At 40.0% G+C, this 25,209-nt stretch overlaps 1 long non-coding RNA gene across 2 annotated transcripts in view; it reads left to right on the top strand.

Moving 5' to 3' along the window:
• The window catches only part of LOC127492777 (uncharacterized), a 125,761-nt gene that overhangs the window by 51,910 nt on the left and 48,642 nt on the right, over positions 1 to 25,209 (top strand). For both annotated transcript variants that reach the window (XR_011381947.1, XR_011381948.1), the window contains exon 2: positions 287 to 362. This is a non-coding gene — a long non-coding RNA (uncharacterized lncRNA). The remainder of the gene's footprint in view (positions 1 to 286; positions 363 to 25,209) is intronic.

Here is a 25,209-nt window from a genome sequence, read left to right on the forward strand (position 1 = left end):
CTCATCAGAAACTCTACAGGCTAGGAGTGAATGACAATATATATGCCAAGTCTCAAGAGAAAAAAACTGTCAACCCAGAATACTGTACTCTGCAAAACTTTCATTTATGAATGAAAGTGAAATAATGACCTTCTACAAGAAAGAATTTGTGCCATATATTAATATCATCCTGTCAATAACTCAACATAGCTGTGTGTGAAAAGATTATATTGATAAAAGGATAATTTATAAATCTTTCTGTTCAAGTTATTTCCTCATTTGAGTATTTACAATTTCTATTTTGCAGCACAAATGGGAGTGATAACTCCTTTGCAATGCCATATTAACTCTACCAAGATGGAACAAGGGTTAAATCAAAGAAGGTACTCAAATTATATGTTGTTGTATAGAAGATATGATGGCTGGTAGGAATATATAACCCATTGCTTCTGCTTTTGTACAGGTCTTGTTCCTAATATGTGGCAACTACATAATGACAGTGAGACCGAATTTCCATTTCAGCAGTGCGTGTGTGCCTGTATGTGGTAAACTGAAAGGGGATTGGTCTGCTTTATGATCCGACTGTTTTGGGCTATGATATTAGCTGGGTAGACAGTGAGAGAGGAAAGAAAAACTCCCCAAAAAGAAGGTGCCCATCGCAGTGAAAGATAGGAAACTCACACATTCTCAGTCCTTATATTTGGCCCTCTCCATAGATTAGCTCTGCTACCTTTATCTGAAATATATGATGAATTATTGGGTCATAATATTGATGGGTCTGTTTTCTAAACTTATCATTCTTCAAAGCTAAAGTTTAAAAACTGGAGCTAAAAAGAGGCAAGTGAAGAAGGACATTTTATTTATAAGTTCTTTTAAGCTTTGTTTTCTTTGCATTTCCCCTATATGTAATCCTTTTCTGACATATAAATGTTGTTGCAATTAATATGCAAAAATATTTAGACTTTTATTAATCATGAGTTCACATTAATTTGAATAGGGGCTTAGCTGAAATTCATCTTTATGTTTTCCATGAACAAATTTTTGTTAAAAAATTAATAGTAAGTGTAATTTCAGTGGCATGTCTACCTAATTGGATAAATGAATTGTTTTCAACCAGCTTAGAAACACTCTAAACATAAAATAGTGTGATTACATTTATAAATACATAAACTAGACTTCAGATACTTCAGCCATTTAATTAAAAATCATTCTTATGTGCTCATTAAAATAGGACTTTAATGTAGGATAGTTCGGTTAATGTATATAGTTGGGATAATAAAGAGGTACACTTAAATTTATGTTATATTTAAAATTAGATAAATAATAATGAACCATTTCATTAGGTAAGATAGTTTTCTTTGCAATTAATAAGTGTCTGAATGTTTACAATATCCATTTTTCAAAGGATGGTAAAGGATAAGATAGATTTTAAAACTGTTAGATCAACATATTTCATTAAGCTTCTTACAGTTGGGAATTTTACTTTAGATGTTATTGCTATATGCTGCTGCATAATCTCAGTAAAAGATTTTAGAAATACCTAGAGATTATAATATTGACCTTGTAGACATTCTAAAGTATTTGCTGAAAGTGATGATTTATTTTTGTACAGCAAAAACAATATTATCAGTATTGTTATAAGACAGTATAACATACTACTTTTAGTATACTGTGTCATGTTGTGTAGAATCATAGGAATATTAATAGCAATACAACTAAGTAACCTTATAGCTCTAGTTGAGTTACCAGCAATTCAGTCTCAATTCTGTACAATCTGAAGAATTTGGTGTGAATGATCTATAAGAGTATGCACAATTCTGAAATGACCTGTATCTATAATATTACTATCAAATGTCAATATTATGTAATTTTTTAAAGGAGCATTTTTAAAAGATTTATTTATTTATTGAGAGGCAGATATATATATATATATATAGAGAGAGAGAGAGGGAGAGAGAGAGAGGGACAGAGAGAGGGACAGAGAGAGGGAGAGAGAGATCTTCCATCTGCCAGTGCACTCCCCAAATGGCTGCAATGGCTGGAGCTGAACCATTCCTAAGCCAGGAACCAGGAGCTTCCTTCAGGTTCCCAACATGGGCACAGAGGCTAAAGCCCTTGGGCTATCTTCCACTGCTTTCCCAGGCCATTAGGGAACTGGATTGGAAGAGGTGCAGCAGTGACTTGAACTGGTGTCCATATGGGATGCCACAGATGGAGGCTTAACCTACTGCATCACATCATTGACCCCCATCATGTAATCTTGAATAGTGTATTTAGAAAAGGAAGACTGTTGGGCTATGAGTTTATTTATAAGGTTAGTTTATTAGATCAAAGTATTTCATTTTGAGGAAACTATGGAGTTTATGTGGTTTTTACCATTGATGCAAAAGCTACTTTATTCACCGACAGAAAAAAATGAGATGTTAGCTGGAAGTTTCATTCTGTGCTGGCACTCACATTTCAGGGACACCTGAAGAAACCACAGTGTTTTTTTACTGTTGGTCAAAGTTGGTATTGATGGTACCAAAGATTGTAATCAGTGCTTTGGTGTGAGAGGTTCAATATTTTCCTTCCTGCATGTGACATTTAAAAAACCTTGCTTGGAAGGGAAGTTTATTTTTCATACGGGAGTGTGCAATCCCTTTGATATGGAATTGGGTTCTTGTTGTCATGGCAACACGGGATCCAAAGGGTATATTTCTGAGTCTGGGTATTTATAAGTGTCTTATTCATTGGTGGTAGTGCACAGTTACTGGTATTCAGACAATAGATTAGCCAATGACATCTCTGGTAACTGTCAACTTTGAATTCCTAAGAAACATTAATAATTCCAAATAGAGTGATTATAGTGTCTCTATGAAGATGGAGGGGAGACACTAACTTTTGCTTCCTGTGTTAGTCAGAATATTGAATGCTGGTGGCTTAGCACAATAGAAGTTTGTTTTTCTTGGCCACATCAGATGCAGACAGCACATTTCTATAGAGGTGAGCTGTCTCTGTTGACCCTTAGAAGTCAGTGGGAGACCTCCCTTGGATCACTTTCATCTGTCTGGCTGAGAAGTGAAGCAAGCAAGCAAGCAGAACTGCACAGGTTGTGCTATGGCTAGATCTGGAAGTGGCAGACATCAATTCTACATCCATTTAAGGACTCAACCCTGTAACCCTAAGTCACTGCAAGGGAAGCAGGGAAACACAATCTTCACGAGGCTCCGAAAGAGAAAATGGGAGTGACAAGCAGCCTGTGGGTGCCATGGTGCCTTTTGTTTACAAATGTTTTATGTTTATGTCGAATATCTCTGGGGAAACATTATCTCTATTTAAAATTCCCTTTGAATGATGAACAGGTGGTATCTGGATGTATTAATTTAAATGTTTCCTTGTTGCCTTTTCATGAAAGACCTGTTCACTTTTCTTTCCTTACAATGTAGGGTATTCTGAATTTAATCATTAAGTTTTTATTTTTTATATTTATTGCTACCTTAGGATCTCACTTTAATTATCAAGCTTTTTGCTTCTGTTGAAGAGAACTCTATAACTTACAATGTAATAACCATAACAGGACTTCAGTAATTCCTTAGAGGCCAGATGAACTTCATTTGAAGTAATTTAAAGTCAATTATTTTGTTCTGAACTATCACTTTTAGTTTAATTATCTAATAATACAAAAAAGGTTTTTAATGATCTCGTTGCTGTTCCTTGCATCTGCAGTGCATATACAGCCAGGTGTGACCAATTAAGGGAATCCACAAATTTCTTGACTCCTCCATCGCTAAGTGGAGCCTCCAGCCCCTCCCATTGAACCTGGTGAGCTCCTTGAGTGCTCTGGCTGTAGGACATAGCAGAGATGTTGCTGTGCTAGTTCTCAGGCCTACTCTTTAATAAAATAGCAGCTTCTACTTCTGCTACTTTAGAAAAGGTGCTCTTGGAAGGAAGGTACATGTAGTAAAGCTAAAGCCACTTGTGGAGGCTGTGTGTAGCAGCCTTGGACAGTAGCTGATGTTCCATCCTGTGTCCACTATCAGTTGTCAGCCATGTCTGAGGAGTCAGTTCCACAGAGCTTTGAACTAACTTCAGTCCCAGGTGCTTTCTGAGCAAAACAGTTTGGGTTGTTCAAGTCAGAAATGTGAGAGACCATAATAATTGTTGTTTTATGTGGCAATAAAACCCTGGAACCCCATATTTTTGATTATTAAGAATTAATTCTGGGGCCTACACTGTGGTATAGTAGGTAATGCTGCCCTCTGCAGTGCCAGCATCCCATATGGGCGCCAGTTCAAGTCCTAGCTTCTGCACTTCCAATCTACCTCTCTGCTATGTCCTGGGAAAGCAGTGGAAGATGGCCCAAGTCCTTGGGCCCCTGCACCCACTTGGGAGACCCGGAAGATGCTCTTGGCTCCTGGCTTCAGATCAGTGCAGCTCTAGCTGTTGTGGCCATCTGGGGAGTGAACCAGCAGATAGAGGGCCCCTCTCTCTATCTCTCTGCCTCTGTCTCTCTGTAACTCTGACTTTCAAATAAATAAACAAATCTTAAAAAATTAATTAATCCCAAAAGACATTTAACAGCTTTGTTTCAAGTTTTTATCAAAATTTGAATATGGTTGAACAGCCTTGGAATTTAGAAAAATAAACATAAATCACATTTCTTTTATCTATCTATCTATCTATCTATCTATCTATCATCTATCTTTGTTAGTTGCAACCTAACTGCCAGCTGGGACAAGTGGGTGGATTAATATTTGAGTCTGAGTGACACCACGAAGGACTGGGTTCAATAAGATATATTTTTCAAGGTTGGCAGCAGGCAATATTCTTTCAGTTTTCTGGGTCACTGTCATAAACTAGAATTCCAAGAACATAATAATTTAGCTGAAGGGAACGTCAGATTCAATTGTTTGTCCCTGGTGGCAATACCAAAGTATAGTTGGTGGGAAAAACTGTACTCTTGAAGCTGTGTATGACACAGGGGATGCAGGCATTGCTGATGAGTTAATGTGACTGAAGACAGGTCTCTCTGCCTGTAGATTATAAGAGATAATTCCTTATAATGCGTGGCTAGGAAAACCTAGTAAAGATCAGACTATCTTAAGTGCATCCTTCATGTAGGGGTTTGAATCCTAAATGCCCTTGCGATAGTCTTTTGCTAACTTTTCTTCTAAAATTTCTTTTAAAATATCAATATTTTTTCTTAACTTAGAATCCTTTTATTTAAAGTATACAAGCCATGCATTTCATATATACAAATTTAGAAACATAGTAATTCTTCCCACCCTATACTACCTCCCACTCCCACTTCCACCCTTTTTCCCCTTCCCTCTCCTATTCACATTTTTATTTTATATGAATATCTATTTTAAATTTACTTTATACTCATAAGATTGACCCTACACTAAGAAAAGAGCTCAACAAATAGTATGGAAAAATAAAAAAAAAAATCTGTTCCTTAACAAGGGCTCTTCAAAATCATCACATCTCAAAGTGTCAATATCACTTCTATAGATTACTTTTTAGGTACTCTGTTACTTATCACAGATAAGGGAGAACATATGCTATTTGTCTTTTTGGGACTGCCTTATTTTACTAAGTATAATGGTTTCCAGTTGTATCCATTTTGTTGCAAATGACAGGATTTCATGTTTTTCCCCACTGTGTAGTATTCCATTGTGTACATATCCAATACTTTCTTTATCCAGTCTTCAGCTGATGGACATCTAGGATGATTCCATATCTTAGCTATTGACATGTAGTAAACATGGCAGTACAGATAAATCTTTTCATATGTGGATTTCATTTCCTTGGGTAAATTCTCAGGAGTGGGCTGTCTGGGGCATATGGTAGGTTTATATTCAGATTTCTGAGGTATCACCACACTGTCTTCCATCGTGGCTTTACCAGTTTACATTTACACCAGCAGTGGATTAGGGTACCCTTTCCCCATATCCTGGCCAGCATTTGTTGTTGATATCTGTGTGAAATCCATTCTAACTGGGGTGAGGTGAAACCTCATTGTGGTTTTGATTTGCCTTTCCTGATGGCTAGTGATCCTGAACCTTTTTTCCAGTGTTTATTGGCCATTTGAATTTCCTCTCTTGAAAAATTCCTGTTAATAAAGTCTTTTGCCCATTTTTTAACTGGTTTGTTTGTTTTGTTGTTGTTGAGCTTATTGAGCTCTTTATAAATTTGGTTATTAATACTTTATTATTAGTTGTATAGTTTGTAAATATTTTCTTCCATTCTGTCAGTTGCCACGTCACTTTGTTGAGTTTCTTTTGCAGTGCAGAAGCTTTACAATTTGATGTAATCTCATTTGTCAATTTTGGTTTGATTGCCTGTGGCTCTGGGGTCTTTTCCAAGAAGTCTTTGCCTATGCCAATATCTTGCAGGGTTTCCCCAATGTTCTCTAATATTCTCTTTGATAGTATCAGGTCATAGATTTAGGTCTTTGATCCATTTTGAGTGGATTGTTGTGTAAGGTGCAAAGTAGGGGTCTTATTTCACACTTCTGCATCTGGAGATCCAATTTTCCCAGCACCATTTGTTGAAGAGACTGTCTTCACTCCAGGGATTGATTTTAGCTCCCTTGTCAAAGATAAGTTGGTTGTAGATGCATGGATTGATTCCTGGAGTTTCTATTCTGTTCTATATTGGTCTATATGTCTATTTTTTGCCAGTACCAGGCTATTTTGATTGTAACTGTCCTGTAGTATGTATTGAAATCTGGTATTGTGATGCCTCCACCTTTGTGTTTGCTGTATAAGATTGCGTTAGCTATTTGGGGTCTCTTGTGTTTCCATATGATTCCAGCTTTGTTTTTTCTAAATCTGAGAAGAATATCCTTGGTATTTTGGTTGGAATTGCATTGAATCTGTAAATTGTTTCAGTAATATGGATATTTTGATGATATTGATTCTTCCAATCAACGACTATGGAAGATTTTTCTATTTTTAAATGTCTTCTTCTATTTCTTTCTTTAATGTTTTGTAATTCTCATCATAGAGATCTTTGATATCCTTGGTTAAATTCATTCCAAGCTATTCAGTTTTTTTGTAGCTGTTGTGAATGGGATTGATCTTTGAAGTTCTTTCTCAGCTATGACATTGTATACGAAGACTATTGATTTTTGTGTGTTGATTTTTTTATCCTGGCGCTTTACCAAACTCTTCTATGAGTTCCAATAGTCTCAATGGAGTCTTTTGGTTCCCATATATATATAGGACCATATCATCTGCAAATAGGGATGGTTTGACTTCCTCCTTCCCAATTTGTATCCCTTTGATTTCTTTTTCTTGCCTAATGGCTCTGGCTAAAACTTCTAGGACTATATTGAATAGCAATGGTGAGAGTGGGCATCCTTGTCTCATTCTGGATCTCAGTGGGAATGCTTCCAACTTTTCCTCATTCAATAAGATGCTGGTCATGGGTTTGTCATAAATTGCCTTGATTGTGTTGAGGAATGTTCCTTTTATATCCAATTTACTTAAGGTTTTCATCATGAAAGAACATTTATTTTATAAAATTCTTTCTCTGCACTTATTGAAATAATCACATCGTTTTTGTTCTTCTGCTTATTAATGTGATGTATCACATTGATTTGTGAATGTTGGACCCTCCCTGCACACCAGAGTTGAATCCCAGTTGGCCCAAATGAATGATCTTTCTGATGTGTTGTTGGATTCAATTGGCCATCTTTTGTCTATGGATTGAGGATTTATTTATTTATTTATTTATTTATTTATTTTTTATTTTCTAACAGTCAGAGTGGACAGTGAGAGAGACAGAGAGAAAGGTCTTCCTTTGCTGTTGGTTCACCCTCCAATGGCCGCCACGGCTGGCGCGCTGCGGCTGGTGCACCGCGCTGATCCGATGGCAGGAGCCAGGAGCCAGGTGCTTTTCCTGGTCTCCCATGGGGTGCAGGGCCCAAGCACTTGGGCCATCCTCCATTGCACTCCCTGGCCACAGCAGAGAGCTGGCCTGGAAGAGAGGCAACTGGGACAGAATCCGGCGCCCCAACCGGGACTAGAACCCGGTGTGCTGGCTGGCGCTGCTAGGCGGAGGATTAGCCTAGTAAGCCGCGGCGCCGGCTGGATTGAGGATTTTTGTGTCTATGTTTATCTGAGAAATTGGTCTATAATTCTCTTTCTTGTTGTATCTTTTTCTGGTTTAGGAATTAAGGTGATGCAGGCTTCATAGAAGGAGTTTGGGAGGATTACCTCCCTTTCAATTGTTTTGAATAGCTTGGGAAGTATTGTAATTGGTTCTTCTTTAAATGTCTGGTAAAACTCAGCAGTGAAGCTGTTGATCCTGGGGTTTTCTTTGTTGGGAAGGTCTTATATTACTGATTCAATCTCTGTCTTGGTTATTTTTTCTGGTTAGGTTTGCTATTTCTTCATGGATCAATTTAGGTTGGTTGATTGTATGTGTCCAGGAATCTCTCCATTTCTTCTAAATTTCCTGATTTGTTGGCATACAGCTCTTCATAGTAATTTCTGATGATTCTTTTTTACTTCTGTGGTATCTATTTTTACATTTCCCTTTTCATCTTTAATTTTATTGATTTGAGTCTTCTCCCTTCTGGGTTGAAAGTTTTTTTCTCTTAAGAGTTGGAATATATCTTGCCATTCTTTCTGTTGAGAAATGTACTGTGAGTCTAATTGGAAATTCTTTGAAAGCAATCTGGCATTTCTCTTGTGCACATTTTAGAATCTTTTCTTTATGTTTTACTTTGAAGACTTTGATTACAATGTGTCGTGGTGAAGATATTTTCTAGTCATATCTATTAGAAGTTCTTTGTGCTTCCTGTACTTAGATGTCTCTTTCTTTCTCCAAATTGGGGAAATTTTCTGTTATTATTTCACTAAAAAGGCCTTCTATTTTTAAAAAAGTGGCCACTAAATTATGAGCTGTGGAGTTTAGGATAGCAATGGTGAGCAGTAGAATATAAGCTCTGAAGTACATTTGCCATTTAGCTAGAGAGGTTATGTTGGCTCCCAGGGACAGAAGCCAAGGTAAGCATTAGATAAAGACAATATTGGTCATCTCTGTCCAATAAAATTTTCTGTGGTGATGTAATTTTGCTCCTGCAGTGTCTGATATGGCACCAACAAGTCATGTCTGATTATTGAGCACTTCAAATGAAGCAAATGTTACTGAAGAAAATAAATTTAAATTTCCTATAATTTCAATTCAATTAAAATTCACATAGCTACATGTAGTTAATGGCTACCATATTGGAGAGCACAGATAATGCAAGTAGCAAAGGCATATGAGCAAAGAGTAATACAAATGCATCAGATAGGGTTAGTGAATTAACTCATGCACCTAAAATAGGAGTTTATGTTTGGGAATACTAAGATATGATATTCACAAGAAGGCTGAAGAATGTGTGTGGGGTTGGGATTGTGGCATAGCACATCAAGCTGCCACATATAAAGCCAGCACTCCATATCTGAGCACTGGTTTGAGTCCTGGCCCCTCTGCTCCCTGCTAATGCACCTGGGAGAGCAGTAGAAGTACCTGGGCCCTTGCCACCCATGTGGGAGATCTGGATGCAGTTCTAGGCTTCTGGCTTTGGCCTGGCCCAACCCTGGCTATTGTGGCCATTTGGGGGGTGAACCAGCAGATCAGTCTCTTTTTCCCCCTTTTCCCTTCTCTGAATCTCCCTCTTTTTATCACTCTATTTTTCAAATAAATATGATAAAGCTTCAAAAAGAGAAATACAGGTGTATTGAAGTTCCATTTAGAAGTTCCTAAGTTTGCACTGGAACTGCCATACTACTGTTTCTTTGTACATACACAAATCCTTGAAATGGACACTATGAGAAATGGTGACTTGATCAGCATAGCCCTGACTGTTAATGAACAACTTAATACATTACCCCTCTTAGTAGTTTTTTTGTCTGTTCTACTTAATATGACTGGTTTAATTCTGTAATTAATACACAGTTATTCTTAAGTGTTGAAATTTAACTGAAATGTGATCCCTATTAAACATAAGAGTAGGAATAAGAGAGGGAAGAGATGTACAATTTGGGACATGCTCAAGCTGACTTGCCCCAAATGGTAGAGTTAGAAACATACCAGGGGACTCCAATTTAATCCCATCAAGGTGGCATGTACCAATGCCATCTCACCAGTCCAAGTGATCAATTTCAGTTCACAATTGATCATAATGAAAGGACTAAGAGTCAAAGGAAGCACATAAACAAGTCTAGTACCTGCTAATACTAACTGATAGAATAAATAAAGGGGAGAGTGATCCAACATGGGAAGCGAGATACTCAGCAGACTCATAGAATGGTGGATGTCCTAAACAGCACTCTGGCCTCAGAATCAGCCCTAAAGCCATTCCGATCTGGCTGAAAAGCCCATGAGAGTATTTCAGGCATGGAAAGCCAAGACACTCTGGCAAAAAACAAAAACAAAAACAACAACAACAACAACAACAACAAAAAAAACAAACCCTAAATGAAAGATCTCTGTGAGTGAGATCCCAGTGGAAAGAACAGGTCTTCAAAGAAGGAGGTACCTTTCTCTGAAGGGAGGAGAGAACCTCCACTTTGACTATGACCGTGTCTAAACAAGATAAGAGTCGGAGAACTCAAAAGGATTCCATAGCCTTGGAAACTCATGACTGGTGCATAGGGAGATTACTGATGCCATAAACAGGAGTGTCAATTTGTAAAGTCAACAACAGGAGTCACTGTGCACTTACTCTTCATGTAGGATCTCTGTCCTTAATGTGCTGTACCTTGAGACTTAATGCTATAATGAGTACTCAAACAGTATATTTCGCTTTGTGTTTCTATGGGGGTGCAAACTGTTGAAATCTTTACTTAATGTATACTAAACTGATCTTCTGTAAAAAAAAAAAAAAAAGAAGAAATTATCAATTCCCAACTTGACTCTCACTGGGATTAAGCATGACAATAGGTCTGATCTGATTTCATCATCATTTAAAAAATCCTCTATTATTTTTCACTTTATGTTTCTGTGTGGGAGCAAACTGTTGAAATCTTTACTTAATGTATGCTAAACTGATCTTCTGTATATAAAGAGAATTGAAAATGAATCCTCATGTGAATGGAAGGGGAGAGGGAGTGGGAAAGGGGAGGGATGCGGGTGGGAGAGACGATATGGGGGGGAAGCCATTGTAATCCATAAGCTGTACTTTGGAAATTTATATTCATTAAATAAAAGTTAAAAAAAAAAAGAAATGAGGCTATTTATTTAAAGACACTGAGAAAACTAAAGGGGCAATCAAGATGTTTTAAAGTTTAGCTTGTGATTTCTATCTTTTTGATTAATTAATTAATTAATTTATCCCTCACCCAAAGAAACCTTTTATTTAACGAATACAAACTTCATGCATTTCATAAGTACAACTTTAGGAATATAGTGGTTCTTTCCACAATGCCCACCCTCCCACCCACTCTCCCACCCCTGCACCTCTCTTTCCCATACCCAGTCCCCTTCTCCACCATGATCCATTTTTGATTATCTTTATACGGAAGACCAACTCTATTCTAAAACACAAAAACTGTTCCTCAACAGTTGAGACAAAGGCTGTTCAAAGTTATTGCATCTTGAAGAAGTTAATTTCACTTTTTTTTAGAAACTTAATTAACTTTTTAAAAAAATATTTCATTTATTTATTTGAGAGAGAGTCACAGACAGTGAGAGGATGAGACAGAATGAAAGGTCTTTCATCCATTAGTTCACTCCCCAGGTGGCTGCAATGGCCGGAGCTGCACTGATCTGAAGCCAGGAGCCAGATGCTTCAGGGTCTCTCGTGTGTGTGCAGGGATCCAAGGACTTGGGCAATCTTCCACTGCTTTCCCAGGCCTTAGCAGAGAGCTGGATTGGAAGAGGAGCAGCAGAGACTAGAACCGATGCCCTATGGGATGCTGGCACCGCAGGTGGAAGATTAACCTACTGCACCACAGTGCTGGCCTCAGAAACTTATTAACTTTAAAGAAGCACCCAAGAATGATATATCTTTTGCAAATATTTAGACATAATTATAATACAACTCTTTGAGAATAGGAGTCCTGCATGGTAAGTTAGTGCACAGTGACTCTTTTAGTTAATTTAACAATTAACACTCTTATGTATGACTTCAGTGATCACCTGAGGCTCTTGACATGAGCTGCCTAGGCTATGGAAGCCTTTTGAATTCACAAACTCTGTCAATATTTAGACAAGGCCACAAGCAAAGTGGAAGTTATTGTTTCACTTCAGAGAAAAGTACCTCCTTTGTGAATGACCACTTGTTTCCAATGGGGACTCACTCACCAAGGTCCTTCATGTAGGACATTTTTTGCCACAGTGTCTTGGCTTTCCATGCCTGAAATGCTCTGGTGGGCTTTTCAGCCAGACCAGAATGCCTTAAAGTCTGATTCTTAGGTCAGAGTGCTATTTAAAGTGATTGTCATTCTATGAGTCTGCTGTGTGGACTACTTCCCATGTTGGAACATTCACTCCTTTTTAATTCTATCTAGTATTGTTACCAGACTCTAAATCCTATCCATATGATCACTTTAACACTTAAGATGGTATTTTTATCACCCAGTTTAAGGGGATTTGGGGTCACATGGCAAGTTTTTATTTTTTTTATTTTATTTATTTATTTATTTATTTATTTATTTATTTTTTTTGACAGGCAGAGTGGACAGTGAGAGAGAGAGACAGAGAGAAAGGTCTTCCTTTGCCGTTGGTTCACCCTCCAATGGCCGCCGCGGCCGGCGCGCTGCGGCCGGCGCACCGCGCTGATCCGATGGCAGGAGCCAGGAGCCAGGTGCTTTTCCTGGTCTCCCATGGGGTGCAGGGCCCAAGCACCTGGGCCATCCTCCACTGCACTCCCTGGCCACAGCAGAGGGCTGGCCTGGAAGAGGGGCAACCGGGACAGAATCCGGCGCCCCGACCGGGACTAGAACCCGGTGTGCTGGCTGGCGCTGCTAGGCGGAGGATTAGCCTAGTGAGCCGCGGCGCCGGCACATGGCAAGTTTTTAAACTGTACCTAAAGAAGTAAGTCCACAGGAATGTATGCAGAACTACACAGATTTACAGTTATAAGCTTCATACACTTCATAATTATTATTTTAGGAATATGGTGATTCTTCCCACCCATACTCTCAACCCCTCTTCCTTCTCCCTCTCTTCTTCCTACTCTTATTTTTACTGAGATTTATTTTTAATTGACTTTATATATGTATGTTTAACTCTGTTAGGTAAAGAGTTCAACAAATAGTATAAAAAACTGTTTCTCAACAATTTCTATCTTATTGATCCAAGTTACAGGCTTTAAAAAAGTAGTTCTGACACTGTGGCAAAAAAATGACCTAAATGAAAGATCTCTGTGAATGAGATCCCAGCAGAAAGAATGGGCCATCAAAGAAGGAGGTACCTTTCTCTGAAGGGAGGAGAGAACTTCCACTTTGCTTATGACCTTGTCTAAATAAGATCAGAGTTGGCAAACTCAAAAGGCTTCCATAGTCTTGGCAACTCATGACAAGAGCCTCAGGTGATTACTGACACCATAAACAAGAGTGTAAATTGTTAAATCAATAACAGGAGTCATTCTGCACTGGCTTCCCATGTAGGATCTCTGTCCTTAATGTGTTGTACTATGTGAATTAATGATAAAACTACTACTCAAACAGTAGTCTATACTTTGTGTGTCTGTGTGGGTGCAGCCTGTTAAATCTTTGCTTAGTATATACTAAGTTGATCTTCTGTATATAAAGATAATTGAAAATGAATCTTGATGTGAATTGGATGAGAGAGGAAGTGGGAGATGGGATGGTTGAAGATGGGGGAGGGAGGTTATGGGGGAAAAGCCGCTATAATTCAAAAGTTGTACTTTGGAAATTTATATTTATTAAATAAATTTTGAAAAAAATAGTTCTGAGATTGTGTGCATCAAAACATCTAAATTCCAGTTACAGGAGTTTTCTTAAAGTTATTTATTTCATATAAAACTGTGGCATGCTACTCTGCAGCTTTGTTTTAGTCTAATTATTTTCTGGGTAATTATGATACCTAAAAATAAAATCTAAAATATTTCCCCTAATCCTAGTGTAATTTATTTGGAAGTTGTGCTTTATTTGTGTCAACTTTCACAAAGAGATACGTTTTATCCATGATGATAAGTGATTGTGGCAAGTGTTTAGTAAACATGATTCTGAAATACAGGATACCATGTTCAATTTTGTACCAATACATGAGAACAAATGGTTTGATTGAGAAAGGAAGATGAAAGGAAGAAAGAGAATATGAAGAAAAAAACAGGACAGAAAATACACTGACTGAATTGTTTGATAGAATTTTTCACTTTATTGAGTATTTGAATTCATTTTCTTTATGTGTTAGATGGCTTCAAGTGAAACGGAACAGCAGCAAGACCTCTCTTAACTGAGAAGCAGCAGAATGTGATAACGTTCTCTCCTCTCTTTCATCATGTACTGCACAGGATAAGCAATGTGTGTTCTCTGTCAGATGGGAAAACAGAAATCACGGGAAACTAGAACATTTTTCATTCCAGATATTGAGGTCATTTTATAAGATGTAAAGACAGAAATGTTTCTGGAAAGCATTCTGCTCACTCCCAGAGAGCTTTATCGATCCACTGTGAAAAGCCAATTTCTACTTCCATATGTGTAAAAATCCCATGGCGGACCAAGGTAAAGGACACACCTGGATCCAGGGGGGATGGCTGAGCTTGGATTTGCTAATATAAATTCCAGCAGGGAAAAGGTTAACGTGAACTATTAAACCCAGAATATTCGCTCAGCACAAGGTGATAGCTCTGCAATGTTCCTTTCCCCTGCAGGAAATCTGATACATTCCGTATTTGCTTTGAATTGTTCTACTCATCTGTCTCACTTTTAAAGATTACTTTTATTCCCCTGCACAGCTGTTTAAGAGGAAAGGTAGAAAAGAAAAGGACTAACGTGCAGGCTGTGGAAATGCAGAGTTTTAATTTGTGGCTGTTTAGGTTACCATTGTGCTATAACAGTTGGGTAGTTTGGGGCAAGCTACCTTAAACCCTTTGTAACTTTCAATTGTTGGTAAAATAATTCCAAGGGATTTTAGTGTTGCTCTTTTAAATAGAAAATAAACATGGTTTAAGCAAAGCTTCTGGACCAGTTTCTTTCTGTTTGTAATCTTGTTTTTCATTTCTGTGGGAACGGGTACTTAATGTATTAAAGATATTCTGCAAGTCTCATTGTGAAGAAAAGTTTTGTAATTGAAGTACAGATAAGTTTCCTTTAAAAATACAAAATATGTTTTTGGTTTATTGTGTCATTTTATTTTTAAATGAAACTTGATTTTGAATGTTTAATTAATATTATACATAGAAATCTACCCTGCCATAGTAGAGTGCTGATATTTCTTTAGATTATAAAGAATTTAATCCTAGGACTCTAGAAACCTTAACAGCTGATTCATCAGTGTATAGACCATCTCTGGCCTGTGAATCTATTGTAAGGAAAGCAAATAGGGGCTAAAGCTATATGATATCATATATTTTTTAAAGATTTTATTTATTTACATGAAAGTCAAAGTTACAGAGAGGCTGAGGCAGAGAGAGAAAGAGGTCTTTCATCCATTAGTTCACTCCCCAGATGGCTGCAATGGCCAGAACTGTACCGATCCGAAGGCAGGAGCTAGGAGCTGCTTCTGAGTCTCCCACGCGGGTGCAGGGGCCCAAGGACTTGGGCCATCCTCTACTTTTTTCCCAGGCCATAACAAAGAGCTGGATCAGAAGTGGAGCAGCTGGGACCTGAACCGGTGCCCATATGGGATGCTGGCATTGCAGGTGGTGGCTTTACCCACTATGCCACAGTGCTGGCCCCAAGATATGTTTACAAGACATCTTACAGCTTTAGTGTCCATTATTGACCTTTATCTTGATTCATCATTTAATTGTAGCTATGACTTGGTCATTTGTTTTTTTCTTTACTAATGTTTGTGGGAAACAAATCTTAAACTTCTACTTGGAAGTACAGAATAGAATTTTTTTTTCCCTGTACTTCTGGAATTTTGCTGATGATGGGGTACCTAACCATTATGTAGTGTGTTAATATGCATGTCCTAAAAACAAAGGCATTTTCTTACATAATTAATCCATCAAAATCAACAAATTAGCATTGACACATTAATGTGATCTAACCTCAGACCCTAATCAAGTTTTGCCAAATGTCTCAGTATTGTCACTTATAGCAAAAGTATCTAGTTCAGAATTCTGCTTCATCTTCAGCTGACTTGCTCCTTTACTATCCTCTGGCCTGGAGCAGCTGCACAGTTCTTTTTTTATTTTTATTTTTTATTTTTTTGACAGGCAGAGTTAGACAGTGAGAGAGAGAGAGACAGAGAGAAAGGTCTTCCTTTTTCCATTGGTTCACCCCCACCAAGTGGCTGCTATGGGTGGCGTGTTGTGGCCGGCGTGCTGCGTCGATCTGAAGCCAGGAGCCAGGTGCTTCCTCCTGGTCTCCCATGCGGGTGCAGGGCCCAAGCACTTGGGCCATCCTCCACTGCCTTCCGGGGCCACAGCAGAGAGCTGGAGTGGAAGAGGAGCAACTGGGACAGAATCTGGCGCCCCAACCGGGAATAGAACCCGGTGTGCCATTGCCGCAGGTAGAGGATTAGCCTACTGAGCCCTGGCGCCAATGCACAGTTCTTCTTTGACCTTTGCACTGTGGCTCTCTGGAAGATTCCAGAGCACTTCCTTTGTGGGATGTCTCTTCCCAGGGACATCTTTCCCACCATAGTGTGTTCTGAATGCCCACGCTTGAGAGAGAGCTGCCTTTACAGTGTTTGTGCTCTGGATCCCCTTGCTGACCACCTCAAGGTTGGTTGCTGTCCTCGCTTCCCCTCTCTCCCTCTTTCCCCAGCTCCAACAGCTTCTTTGAGGGTGTGGGGTGGAGAGGGGAGATGCCCTCCACTCTCTGCGTGGACTCTGTGGTCTCTGACAGTAGACTTCTTGTTTGGATTCCTAAACCCCAATTTCAGCAACCCAGGTGTATGATCATCTTTCTTCCTATGCTTGGTAGACTTTTAAGGTGGTCCTTGTGACCTGAGTTTCCTGTGTTCATTTCTTTCTGTGATGTCCTCCCCTTGAGTTTGGGTTTGATCTGTGACTCACTGCAAAGCAATGGAATGCAGTACAGGTGACAGGGCGGTATATAACTATGATCTCCAAATTATGTTATGTATATTAAATACGATTGTAGGATGATCCTGCAGGAGTCTCTCATCCTTGATGACTATTAGGTGCTGAGTGGCTGTCTTGGAGAAGGCTGTGTGAAAAAGGAAGAGTGGGAACCCTAGCCAGCAGGTGGTTGATGCCTTAGGACCATCCGGTCCCTAACACTACATTCTGCCATCTGCTAGAGTGAGTTTGGAAGTAAATCCTCCCCAAGTCAGATGAGACCACAGCTCTAGCTGATGGCTTGATTGTAGCCTTGTGAACCCCTAGCCAGGGGACTTAGCTAAGCTCTGCCTTCACTCTGAATGCACAGAAAATGGGAGACAGAAAATGAGTGTGGGTTTATGTCTCTAATTTTGTGGCAATTTGTTATGTAGCAGCTATAAGATAATGAAAACGCTTATTCTTCCTGGGATATTCCACGCTAGAACACCATGGCTCTGCCTCTGCCTCCACTGTGGGGACCTACTTGTCATACTGCATCTCTTGACTTTCAGGCTGAGTTGTTCAGAAAGGAAAGCAAAGAGGAGGGTGTGAGAGAGTGGGAAAGGGAGAAGAGGAGAGAGGGAAAGGTAAGAGGAATAGTTAAAAGGATGCTTTTCTGGTTTGGTTGTCCCCTTTGTGTGTTTTATCAAGGATTTTTCCTTAGTGAAAAGCATAATTTCAACACTATTGTTATCCTGAGTACTATTTGTACAGGAAAAGAAGAAAATGCGCTTCATTCTCACCCCTTGCCTTTCTTTTTAAAAATCAGTCTTCAGATTAAAGAGTTGATACCTTAACAGTATTCATCAGTGGCCAATGAGTCTGTTTTTGAAAAAATATGATTATGAACTAATTGAATTATTTTATTTTTTTATTTAAAAAAATTTTTTTGACAGGCAAAGTGGACAGTGAGAGAGAGAGAGACAGAGAGAAAGGTCTTCCTTTGCCGTTGGTTCACCCTCCAATGGCCGCCACGGCCGGCGCACTGTGGCCGGCGCACCACACTGATCCGATGGCAGGAGCCAGATACTTATCCTGGTCTCCTATGGGGTACAGGGCCCAAGTACTTGGACCATCCTCCACTGCACTCCCTTTAAAAAGCATATTTCAGTTTGATGTATCTCACGGTATTGCTATTATCCCTTTTGATGTTTAAATTATCCCATTTTTAGGGCAGGGGCAGTGTGAGCTCCTTTATGTTCACTCCTATATCCTTTTGACATCAACTCCATTAGTCTTTGATAGTTTTCTTGGTTTCTTGCACAACAGCGTGAGCCAGTCTGTGGTACATATGGATGCCACTCAGTTGTTTTGGGAGATTGGTTCCAGGACTCCCTGCAGATAACACAATCTGAAGGTGCTAAAATCTATATAAACTGTTGTAGCAGTTGCATGGAACCTATATGAACCCTCCCAGATACATTAAATCATCTCCAGATGACTTCTAATGTCTACTATAATGTAAATGCCATGTAAATAGTTATTACATTATATTGTTCAGGTAACAATGACAGAAAAAAAGTCTATGTGTTCAGTACAGATGCATTTTCTTTTTTCAAATATTTTGATCTTTGGCTGATTGAATCTACAGGTGCAGAATGACCACTTGCTGCCCAACCAAGAAACCCAGGCAGAAATGATATTTAGAAACCACCACAATCTAGGTGCTAAGTATATTTATTCCTACAGGGTAGTCATTTCTTCTAGGCCTTCCCAGTGGACACAGTTAGGAAATGCATGATAAAGATCATTTTTAAAAAATTCATTTTTTTTATTTGGAAGACGACATACAGAGAGAGAGAAAGGGGGAGAGAGAGACAGATTGATCTTCTATCCGCTGATTCATTCCCCAAATGGCTGCAATAGCTTGGGCTGGGTCAGGCCAAAGCCAGGAGACAGGAGCTTCTTTTGGGTCTCCCACATGAGTGCAGAGGCCCAAGCACTTGGGCCATCTTTCGCTGCTCTCCCAGGCACATTAGCAGGGGGCTATATTGGAAGTGGTACAGCTGAGATTCCAAATGGTGCCTGTGTGAGATACTGGCACTGCAGGTGGTGGCTTAACATTCTACACCACGGTACTACTCCAAGATCATAGGGCTGGGCCAGGCTGAAGCCAGGACCCAGTCACTCCATCCAAATCTCCCACATATGTGGGTGGCAGGGGACCAAACATGGAGCCATCTTCTGCTGCTTTCCCAGGTGTGTTAGCGCTGGATCAGGAGTGGAGTGGTCAGGACTCCAACCGGTGCCCATATGGAATGCTAGTGTCACAGATTGGGGGTTTACCTGCTATACCACAGTGCCGGCCACTAAGAGTCTTTTTTTTTTAAGACTAAAAAGTTGTGACTTGCTATTGACATTTTCAGTTAGAATATAGAATTTACAAGTGCCTGGAATTAGTCAAACTTAGGGTTAATCCTTCAGATTTTCAAGTCTAACCAGGGCTTCTGATACCAACCACAGGTTTTGGGCTCTCCAAGACCACCTTGAATTCAGGTCACCTGGCTACGAATTCAGGTTCCCTATGGACTCCTGGTTCAATACTTTTCTAGAATGACTTTTGAAATTCTTAAAAGTGCTATGCCTATGATTACAGTTTTGTTATAGCAAGGGTACAAATCAGACCCAGACAAAGGAGGCGACAGACAGAAATTTGGGACTGGGAATGTTCCAATAGCAGGACTTCTGTGTCCTTGGAGATGCATTGCTTTCATGGCCCTTATGGATGGTGATGCACACCTGCAGTGGTGGCAACGCAGAGGCTCACTCAAGCTTGGTGTGCAGAGATTTTATTGGAATTTCATTATGTCTGCATGACTGAATCATCACCAGTCTGGCTGAGCTCAGTCTCCAGCTGCATTCCCTCCCCAGAAACCAAGAAGACAGCATATGGCTCAAACCCAACCCAAAGCACACGATCTTTCTGGTGTGGCCAGCCCTGACCCTGTGTCATCTCATTAGCATAATCTACCCAGAGGCCCCATAAGGAGTCACATGGTTACATAAACTCTCAAGTGTGCTCTGAGAGGCCCAGTATAAAGAGCAGTTACTCCCATCACTTGGCAAATTCTAAGGGTTTAAAAGTTACCTCCCAGGAACTGGGCAAAGGGCAGATTTCTTTTTGGGAAAAAAATGGATTCTTCACTACACAACCAGGTATCTAGGTTGTGTTTTCACTTTGAAAGATGCATCATTTGCCTTTTATGATAAAACTCTTGGCTTAGGTTCAGGGATACAATTATCTCTTGTTCAAGAAATGAAGGAACTACAAAATACAAAGGAGCCACTAATGAAATAATAAAACAAAAAAAGTGGAACAGCCAAGGCATGATATTATATATGGGTGTTTGATTGGTATGAATGAGAATGACCACAACTGGATTAATAAAAGAGCTAGATTAAGGTGAGTTAACTGTTGTAACAAATGGAACCTGTAGTGTAATGCTTCAGCATACCACAATCTTACTGTGTGTTCATGTAGCAGTCTAGTGTCTAGTGGCTTCTTCCAGACAAGTGGCAGAAGCCAGCTTTATTTAGCACATGGATTCCAAAGTTCATCTGAGTACTCCCATCTCCGTCTCCTGGTAGCAGAAAAGAGAATAAAGCTGGGAGGGCAGCATTTTTTTATGGGGCATGCCTGGAGTGCTTCATAACCCTTCACTCAAATTCCATTGAGCTAGTGCTTATCCTTAGGGCTCAACCTAACATTCAGGAAGACAGAGTAATGGGATAAAGCTATGTTCCCAGCAGAAAGGTAAGAATTAATTTGATGGTTAGTTGGCAATGTCTGCCACACAGGGCTTGAATTAAACTTTGAAGCTGAAATATAATTTGGGAGAAAAAAGGGAAAATACCTAGAGGGAAGCTGGAGACATGGAGAGCAAGGAAACAGAAGAGTTCAGTCACACAGCTGTGAAAAAGTACGTTGTCTGAAAGAACTGATGCTGTGATTCAATAGATTGTTCCTTGACTCAGATGGCTTTATACAAATTTGCTTATGAATTAGTCATCTTTGATTAGGCTATAAACTTCCAGCACAATATCTGACATATAGTGCACATCCAATTATTAGTTTATAAAATCTAGATTTTATAAACACTTAGTTTGAATTAGATTAATGCTCTCTCTGAGATATAATTTATTGTTCATCTCCAGGACATGTGTATAAAGGAGGTCTAATCAGCCCCATAAATACACGTGTTCTTATTATTTTAAAGAAGACGTTAGGCATATTTCAACATTATCTTACCTTGAGCTTGTGGTTGCTAGCTATCTTTCCATAGTGTCCTTTTGCTCTTCTGTTAGGTACACTGAATTCATGACTTTATGGGAGGGAGAAAAATTAGTTGTATATGGTAAATGGTGATAGAAATATGTTAGATAAATATTCTTATCTTTTTACTTAGCTAGAAGATGAGAAATTATTCTGAATGAAAGTACTTTGTTTTATATACCACTACTCTGTGTTCACTGATATGAGTACTTGTTATGTGTACTCATTGTACAGCTCTTAGTAAGGAAAAACAACACCACTCATTTGTGCTCTGCGTACACAGCTTGACTTAGTTCTTAAAGATGTGCAAGTGTGTAGAAGACACTGATAGATAGAGGGACAACTGTCAGAAAGTTTTTTGTTGTTTGGCTTGTGCATCTGTTTGAACTCATTTGTGAATGGAGAGTTTCAGCAACTATGCAGGGCCTGGCTTTAGGCCATTGGAATCCAGTATCTAGTCTTCTACATTGTGCTCTGAGAAGCTAAGCTAGATGGATGGCCTTGAAGGGGTTTCCTGTCTTGTGTCTTCTGGTTGGGACACAAACATATTTCAGGAGAGAAGAAAAAATTCTTCCTCTAGTTTCTACTCTGTGGCATTGCTACAGCTGGATGCATCCTTTGCCCAAGGATGTAGTCACAGATCCATTCAGGTGGCCCTGACACATAGCTCTGTCTCTTGCTGTTCCTGGGTTCTGGTGGGCTTTCCTCCTGGCATGGAAATGTGAAGATTGTTCCAGTGTTACTAGACCTAGGATGCTAGACTACTTTTTATTTAGTTATTTTTATTTGAGGCAGGGGGAAGAGAGAGAGTGAGAGCAAGAGTGAGCCCATCTATTGGTTGATTCCCCAGATGCAAGCAATGGCTGGGATTGAAACCAGGAGCCAGGTACTCAATCCAAGTCTCTCATGAGGGTGGCAGGGATGCAACTACTTGAGCCATCACTGCTGCCCCCACCAGGGTCTGTGTTGGTGAGAAGCAGGAATCAGGAGTTGGAGCTGGAAATTGAACATGGGATATGATTGCCTTAACAGCTAGGCAAAACACTCTTGTTTATGACGTCAGTAATCTCCCTAGGTTCTTGTCATGAGTTGCCGAGGCTATGGAAGCCTAATTATTTTATTTAAAAAATTTTTTTTGCTTTCATTTTATTTGAGAAGAAAGAGAGAGAAGCTTTCACCTACAAGTCACCTCCCATACGCTTGCAACAGCCAGGGCTTGACCTCGCCAAAGCCAGAAGACCAAAACTCAATCTAAGTCTTCTGCAGGAGTGGCAAGGGGTCCAAGTACTTAGCATTATCTACTGCCTCCCAGGGTGTGCATTAGCATGAATTTGGATTCAAAGTGAAGAATCCAGGACTCCAGCCAGGCACTCCAATATATGGTATGCAGGTTTCCCATTTTGAAACAAATATCTTTGGTCAGAGTGATTCATAACAACAGTAATGTCAGTCCAAGGTTAAACAAACAGCTATTGGACACACATCCCTGTAGAAGTAATTCTTTTTTTAAAAAAAGATTTATTTGTTTGAAAGTCAGAGTTACACAAAGAGATAAGGAGAGGCAGAGAGAGAGAGAGAGAGAGAGAGAGAAAGAGAGGTCTTCCATCCGCTGATTCACTCCCCAGTGGCTGGAGCTGCACCAATCTGAAGCCAGGAGCCAGGAGCCTCTTCCAGGTCTCCCACACGGGTTCAGGGGCCCAAGGATTTGGGCCATCTTCTACTGCTTTCCCAGGCCGTAGCTGAGAGCTGTATTGGAAGTGGAGCAGCCTGGACTCGAACTGGTGCCCATATGGGATGCCAGCACTGCAGGCAGTGCTTTACCCGTTACACCCCAGTGCCGGCCCTGAGAAGTACTTCTTAAACAAGGTTGCAGCAGCCTTTGTGCAAGCTTGTGGTTCTGGTAGAGCCTTTTGTGATAATTACCAGCACGCAATTGCATAGAGACCCTTCTTTCTTAACATCTCAGATTTATTTACTTTTTTAGTGTTTTCACAAGTGACTCCAGTTTGATTGGGACAACTTTTTGCAAGGCATTAGTGGTCATCAAGATCAAAGAAGTGAACAATCCTGTGGTTTGGTGGATAGAGACTGGGGAAAAGTCATGGAGATAGCTGCTGAGAGATGTTGGGGTGGCTCTAAGCACATGTAGAGTGTTGGGCTCTAGTGACATTAAAACCTGTGATTCTTTGTGGCATCAGTTTGCAAGATTACATCATCATGTTTTCTAGGAGCACCGTGGGAGTGATAGAAAATCCTGGGGCTGAACGGGGACTGGGTTTTTGATGGATATGTGTGGAAGGAAAACAGTGCAGCCAGGTAGCCATACAGGTCCCATATTGTGACCAGGGTGATGCTGGCCTTTCTTGAGAGGCTATCGTAGTCTTTGTTTTATATTTCCATCTCAAGGCAAAATTTCTCATTTTTGCCTTGTCACAAAACAGAATGCAGTGTGGCTTAAGGTAGACCACGTATGTAAAGGATTTCATGTAGTGCCACGTTCTAGATAGTTACAGAAATTCTGTACTGTTGGATCATGAGGAAGTGTGTTACAGATTGGGGGGGAGGGATGGGTGGGGTTGCACTTGACCTGCTCTGCACTGCACAGCTGCTCTCTGGGTGACTAGGGAAAGTGTCCAACCTGCACTGTGGCCAGGCAGCCAGGGGAACACAGGATTGCATAGCCTGCCAAGGGGACCCACTCCATTTCACTGTGGTCCAAGCCCTTGTCTTTCCTCTTGGTGCATTCTTTTGGGGATGTGCCCCTCAGAGATAATTCAAGGGTGCAGTGAATTTGAGGTTTGGCTCCCGAAGCCTGGTTTCGAACTCTGAATGTCCCAATGTGAGCCGTGTGAACGTGGGCAAGTGGCTTGACCCTGAGTTCCAGTTTTCTGATCATCTGGCTTCAAATCCCGGCTCTGCTGTGGAACCCTGGGTTTTGTGTCACCACTCTGTGCCTCAGTTTCCTCATCTGCTTTACCTGGTGCCCAAGTCTGACCAGCTGCTTCTGCTCTCTGGATCCTGGCCAAGTCTTCTCCCAGTGCCCAGAGGGCCTCTTTCCTATCCCCTCCTCCCTTAGAATTTTTTCTGCTCTCTGTTCTTCAAACCCTCCAACCCCAACTGAGACCTCTCTCATATAGTGATTTCTGATGGTCATTTAAACTTTAAATATTTTTTTGACATACAAATGGAATTGGGCTGGTTACATCAATAGCTGCCCTATTGCATATAAGATACCTGATGACTAACTGTGAAAGCCCGCAAGTAGGATGGGAAGAATTGTATGTATGGCTCTGGACAGAGAAAACAGTTCTTAGAAATTGTACACTTCCTAATCCTATCTTATCAGAACTATTCTCCTGCTGCTCAAAGTTTAGGGGTTTGTGTAAATCATGGGTCTCTAACTTTACTGTTTTCATTTGGACTAAATAGACGCCAGGTAGAGTATTGGTAAAGGTCCAAGCTAGCAGATCCAACCAGTGGATAAGCAATGTAAGTTCTGGTGTAAAAGTCCTGATAACAACTGTCAGACCCTGTAGTCCAATGGAAGTGCTTATGGTCTACCCCAGAGACATGGTGCTCTTGATCCTCTGTCCCTTTATTCTGAAATATCCTTCCCTCTTCTTCCCTCCTTTTGCAGCTTTCATTTTTTTTAAACATATATGCCTTTATTTCACTTTAGAAAATAAAATAGATGAAGTCGTATGAAGGTTGTTTGAGCATATAGAAAAATCCTAAACCATACACCTGTAAATTTTTTTTTGTTTCTTAG

The sequence above is a fragment of the Oryctolagus cuniculus genome, chromosome 14 (assembly GCF_964237555.1).
Source record: "Oryctolagus cuniculus chromosome 14, mOryCun1.1, whole genome shotgun sequence".
NCBI classification, from domain to species: domain Eukaryota; kingdom Metazoa; phylum Chordata; class Mammalia; order Lagomorpha; family Leporidae; genus Oryctolagus; species Oryctolagus cuniculus.